The sequence below is a fragment of the Camelina sativa genome, chromosome 14 (genome assembly GCF_030686135.1).
Source record: "Camelina sativa cultivar CO46 ecotype springtype chromosome 14, ASM3068613v1".
Lineage (NCBI taxonomy): Eukaryota > Viridiplantae > Streptophyta > Magnoliopsida > Brassicales > Brassicaceae > Camelina > Camelina sativa.
This window is the reverse complement of record NC_141893.1, coordinates 14,005,974-14,012,654: the sequence shown is the minus strand read 5'-3', so window position 1 is coordinate 14,012,654 and position 6,681 is coordinate 14,005,974. Positions and strand designations below refer to the sequence as shown.

General features: G+C 38.9%; 1 non-coding gene across 1 annotated transcript; it reads left to right on the top strand.

Moving 5' to 3' along the window:
• The first annotated feature begins 1,890 nt into the window (after positions 1–1,890).
• LOC147928191 (small nucleolar RNA R71) lies at positions 1,891–1,997 on the top strand. The gene has a single exon (XR_015581118.1). It is a non-coding gene; the product is annotated as a small nucleolar RNA R71 (small nucleolar RNA).
• Positions 1,998–6,681: the final 4,684 nt, after the last annotated feature.

Genomic DNA, 6,681 nt, shown 5'->3' with positions numbered 1-6,681 from the left:
TTGTAACAAGTGGTCTCCCCATGCAGGAACCCTTCTTCTCCACCCTTGGTCAAAGCAGTCTTGAGATGATCCTCCTCAGCTAATTCCACCAACAACTCATCAGCCAACTTATCCATCTCTTCAATGTAGAAGACTTGTCCTCCTATTGTTGGCTTCTTCAAAGTATCCTTGATGTCAAACTTCATAATGAAGTCGTCGCCCAGATTGAGATCAATTTTGCCATTTCTGACATCAATGATTGCTCCAGCAGTCGCCAGGAACGGTCTTCCTAAGATGAGAGGATTTTTCGGTTCGTCATCCATCTCCAGAACCACGAAGTCGGTTGGCACTTCCACATCTCTGATCCTGACAGGTAAGTCCTCCAAGATACCATGTGGAAGTCTCACTGATCTATCTGCAAGGATGAGGGAGATATCGCATCCTTTAAACCTTGTGAAACCCAACCTCTTAGCCACAGAGAATGGCATCAGATTCACTGAAGCGCCAAGATCACATAAGCACCTCTCAAAAGACATAGGTCCAATGGAGCAGGGTAGAGTGAATGATCCAGGATCTTTGAGTTTCTTGGGTACAACCTTCTTCTCGATGATTGCACTGCACTCAAGATTTAGTACCACCATGCCTTGAACTTCTTTTGATCTCTCCATCACCAAGTCCTTGAGGAATTTCTGGTAGTGAGGAACGAGTGCGAATGCATCCAGCAATGGCATCCTCAACTCAATCTCTTTGACTTGTTTTTCGAACAAGGCTTTGTACTTCTCATTAAGTTGCTTCTTGAACCTCATTGGAAATGGTAGAGGAGGCTTGTACGGTGGAGGGATGAACCTCGTAGGTCTGTCATCCGAAACAACAGGCTCCTTAACAGCTTCAAGTTCAGACTGCTTAACTGGTTCAACCGGATCCTTGATTGCTTCGACTGGGTTCTCCATCTCAGCTTTATCCTGAACAAAATCCTCCCCATCTAATTCCTCACTGTCCTCAGTGACGTCTGGAACTTCTTGCCTGGGACGCAATGTTTTCCCACTTCTCAGCATAATGGCATTGGCGAACTCCTTGGGGGTTCTGAACATCTTTACCTGGGAATTGGCCAGGCTTTGGTGCAGAAGTAGAAGCGGATTGCCCTTCCATGTACCTTATCTTCGAATTCAGAGCTTCGAATTTGACGTTCAGATCATTGTAGGAACATTCCATCCTCTGACTAAGGTCAGCAAACTTCTTAGCAGTATCCATAGAACCGCTAGCTTGACCCTGAAGAAGTTTTTGCATCATTTGCTTCATTTCTTGATCTGGGGTTGTAGTAGGCTGAACTTGTTGAGGGCGGAATCCTGGTGGTGGACCTGAAGGAGCTTGGTAACCCTGATGGAACTGCTGCGTTGGGGCGAATCCCGGATTGTAAGGCACAAAAGGTTTTTGTTGACCTTGTTGTTGCTGTTGAGGCGGGTACACCTGATCTTGTGGATTAGCAATATTGTTACTTCGGTAAGACAAATTGGGGTTCGTCTTGTAAGGGTTGTAACCTTTGTTGTATCCACCCTGATTCTGGACATAGCTGATCTCCTCACTTTGCTCACCCTCCCCATCTGGAACTTGGAAAGGGTCATCCTCAGATACGAAGTGGACGCTCCTCTGCTGGCTCAGCAAGATACGGTCAAGCTTCTCATTTGCATTCTTGAGGTCTTTCTTGTACTTTTCCTCATACCCAACGTCGCTGTGAACTGTGCGATCATAATCCTCATTGTAGTTGCCATCAGACTGGGCGAGATTCTCCACAAGTTGCCAACCTTCATCTACGTCTTTGTTCAGGAAGTTACCGTGAGAAGCAGTGTTAAGCAGCATGCGTATTTTGGGAAGGACACCACGGTAGAGAGTACTCAGTAAGACTCGTTGCTGAAACCGTGGTGTGGACACTGGCTGTGGTAACCCTTGAAACGCTCCCAGGCTTCACAGAATGATTCTGAGCTCTTCTGTGTAAAGCTGAAAATCTCATTCCTCAGACGTTCTGTTCTGGAATTGGAGAAAAACTTGGCCAAGAAGGCTTTCTTGCAAGCGTCCCAAGTGGTGATTGATCCCTTGGGAAGGTTTTTCTCCCATTGATGAGCTTTGTCTCCCAGGGAGAATGGGAAGAGGCGCAACTTGTAACCATCCTCACTCACGCTGTTGATCTTGGTGAGACTGCAAAGACGGTCGAACTCGTCCAAGTGGTCGAGTGGATCCTCCATAGGCAACCCGTGAAACTTGTTTTCTTGGATCATGGAGATTAGACCACTTTTGATTTCGAAGTTGTTGTTCTGCACGGGGGGAGGGACGATTCCAGCACGCTGAGTATGAGTATTCGGTGCATCCCCAGCACCAATGTTTCGCGGTCCCGGATGTGGTGCATTCTGTTGTTCCATAGTGACTGGTGCGGGATGATCAGTAAGTTGACGAGCTTGTCGTGGTCGTTGCAACCGATTGATTTCGTCGATAACAGGAAGGAGATTCTGATGCCCTCTTGATCTGGTGTGCATGCAAGGTTGCAATCAACAGGTACCTGAGATGAAAAACAAACAAGCAGACAACCAAAGCAAGTCAAAACCCAGAATGATAAGTGTAACAGAACTTAATCTTGCAAAACTTGAAAACTTAAATGTAGCAAAACGAATCCCAAACGGCAACGGCGCCAAATTGATACTAAGATTTTTGTGTCTCCTAGTAGGTTCAATTAACCTTATGCAGTTGTAATACTTAAGGTGTCAATCCATTTGGGAAACTTTACTAACAATTAAGTTGCAATCAAGAAATCACAAGTCAAGCCAATTCAAATAGAGTGTTTGTCTAACAGTCCTAGAATGATGACAATACAAAAACGGAAATGAGTCACAGAACTAGAAACGAGAATTCATGACGAGAAACTAAAATGAATGAAAACGGAGACGAGTCTAAGCATGAACTAAAAATCAAGAAACAAAACAGTCTCAGGAATGTAATAAAAATCAGAAAGAAAGAAGTCCTAAGGATGGGAGTAATTGATGTTGGTGGAGTATCCTAGTCTATAGAGTATTTAACATACCACAAGCAAACTATCCCTAAACAATGAACATCACAACTTAGCTAATACAATCTCTTGACAGAAGCTACTCAAACTCAACCACTTCCAAACCTAGCTCTCGCTAGAGAAACACGATCAAGCATGGCATGAAAAACAAGTTCATTCACGTCAACAAACATCCTAGACAACTAATCTCTTAGGCAGACATTTCATCGAACACCTTTTGGGTGCGGAAATGTCTAAAACCTAGTTCCAATTGATCAGAGAGAAACAAGTATTTCTAACTCTAGTCCAGAAGGGAATCATACAAATCAAAGCTTAAACACTCTACATCCTAAGATCCTCCACCTAATCTATCCCATCCTCAAGAACTACTACACTACTCAGATCCGAAAATCATCATCAAGGATGCAAACATAGAAAACACTGAAACAAGCATAGTAAGATAGAGAAATATAAGATGAACAACTTTGTAGAAGGAATCAAATGCAAAATCTCAATAAATCTCCATGATATCGGAATACAAGTCTCAGAACGTATTTTTGTGGCTAGGTTAAAAACCTTCTGGGAAGAAAAACAATACGAGATAAAAGATTCCCCCCAGCAAAGACTTAACAAAATGTATATATAGTAGTCCAACATGGAAAGCCCTAAAACTTAAAACGACAAGGTAAAGCGTCGGTTTGGTAATCTCCTGAAGCGTGTGAAACCAAACGTCTTTCTTCCTGTCATGTGCGATCGAGTCCGTGCGTCGAATGGAATGCGTGGTGGGGGAGCATGGCTCGATCAGACAAGCTAGAACGCGTGGCGGGGGAGCATGGCTCGATCAGACAAGCTGGAGTGCGTGGCAGGGGAGCATGGCTCGATCAAACAAGCTGGAGTGCGTGGCGGAGGAGCATGGCTCGAGTGTGGTGTATATGCATTCACTAAAACGATGATAACTCTTGAACCACACCTCCGATTGGCTTGAAATAAACGGCGTTGGAAAGATAACTCAATTCTCTACAACTTTGATGAAGACGTAGAAAGCTAAATCCCACTCGAGTGGAACGGCTCGAACGGATGGCTCGGTTGACGCTTTCCGGAGATGGCTCGGACGACAATGGCTCGGACAAGAAAGGCTTCCAACGTCTCCTAAATACTTGAAACACTCTAAAATGCACAATGTATGCAAGGATGATGCAAGAACTACCTAAACATGTAAAGTGTATAGAAAGGACTAAAAAATAAAGTAAAATAATGTGTTATCCTAGCTAAATACATGATAAATATATGCTAAGCAGAGACAAAATATAGACATATCAGATCCGTAGTTGCACTAAGAAAAACTGCATGCTGTCACATCGTGCTCTTTTCCATTTAATGAAAATAATTTCACATGGAATATTTGGATACAATTCTGTTTTATAAAAATTTTAAGCGTGGCAGAAAATTCACATATATATATATATATATTATATGTATATATTTCGATATGAATCATCTAAAAACACCTATAAATTGATGTTGAAGTGGTAACTTTGGTTTTATTATCACTATTAGACGGTATTAATATTTTCGCTATTTATTTCTAGGAATCAAAGGTGTAAGTACTTTCAAACTGTATGTAATATGTACACATTAAACTAACTTCGAGGATCAAAGGTGTAAGTACTAAAAATGTGTACATATTAGTATATTACATATATTTTTGTGATGTTTAATAATATTAGATGACAAAGAAAAAGAAAAAAAATCTTAGTGTAGTATTTGCTATTGAAAAAAATATCTTTTAATATTTTAAAGAACTTTTTTTTTTCATACGGAAACACACACAAGCTTTTTGATGAAAATATCCAAACAGTTCAAAATATCCAGTTTTTGTGACCATCACGGTAGTTGTCAAATGGGAGTACAATAGCTACCTATCTTGGATATATTGGAACAGTCGACCCATCAATCTTTAGTCTTTACCATTGTACTAGAACCACAACTTTGTTGAAATGAGAATGTTTGGTATTGGAGTAATGTAAGTAGATCAATTAATGTACACATAAAATGTAACTAATTTACCTAAAAAATTTCGGGTTGGTGAGTATAGCCGATTCTATTAAAGTAATTCAAAAAAAAAACAAATAGTATGAAACATATATTGCGCTTGATATTTGACACACTACCTGAAAGTCTGACAAGAGACAACCAAAAACTGTTGTCATACCATATTTACTGCTCCATGTAAGTTAAAGATCTTGCAGGTTATAAATTCAACGGTTTCAAAACTTTTTTAGTGACATGCTTGTTTTCAAAAACTTCTTCAAACCATAATTCTCTAACAAATAAATTAAAATTTAAAAGTAAGCTACGAGAATTGTTAATGTCGATGAGATGTTACATAACGATGATAATATGAGATGTTACTTATCTATATAAAGATATTAGGATAAAGAATTATGATATATTTTGGTATCAGGAAAAAACAAGTAAAATGAAAAAAATGGGGTACTGGTGTCTAAATAAAAGTCGTAACCAACGACATTACGACAGTAACTGTACAGTTCTCTGTTCCGTTTCGTACAGTTCTAAAAGCTGTAAGAATCCCTAGCACGTAGCACCTGTCTCTCCTTTTTCTCTGTGGTCTCCACTTTTATTTCCCCCAATGCTTATTTTAATTTAAAACAATTGTTGTTTTATTTTCTGCTTTTTTTTCTTGTCAATTTTCAAACGTTGTTTTAGGAGGAAAAAAAAATGAAAAAAATGTTTTAACCTTAATTGTCTTTCTAGATCTTTAAAACATCTCGAAAAAAATACAACTAATTATGCTAAGTCAGTATTTCCTCAAATTTAAAAAATATCATTAGCTTTTCATTTTTTTCTTAATTTCATTGGCATTTGAATTGAGGGGGTGAGATGGGGAGAAAACTATTCTACTCTTTCTTTTGCTAGAGTGCCTTCCTATATCCATTATCCACATTCCACAATAAGATTTTGTTTTTTTACAGCACAATAACATTTCGTTGGCTCTAAATAGTTCCACACAAAACTAGAGTAACAAATTTAAATAGAAATGATAGTTTAATGATGCGACTTAAAAGTTATTATTCATCGATGTATCGCATCATCGACTTCCTGTTTTATAACATTGACCGCACGTTCGATCTAAATATGTTTCTAGTTTCGCTAGTGATTTTTTTTGGTTTGCCATATCAATACAGTTGTTGATTTATAATATGAATAAAATACTAAAATGAAAAGTTCTATTTGGATTAACATAACATAAATCGCAAAATTTGATATCATTTGTTCAAGATAAAATTAGTTATTAGGATTCGATATATCACAAATTATTCACAATTTCACATGGGCTAATTCCATAACACATAATAACCTGAAGACAAAAGATCTTCCGCATATGTGCATAGAACAGATATCATATCAGTACATTGAGAAAGATATACAAGCAATGTAGAATTTGTTATATCACCAATTGTTTAGATGAATTCCATATGTTTGACGGCGAGGAGCCCATCAAAATAGGAGAAAGATAGAGAAATAGCAATGAGGACACGCTGACTCGCTGAGGACATTACATAAAGCGGAAGACTTGTATTTTGTTTTGTTTTGTTTCGTCTTTGTTAGGACCAAAGAAATTGATGCAGGAAATGGAAAAAAGGAAC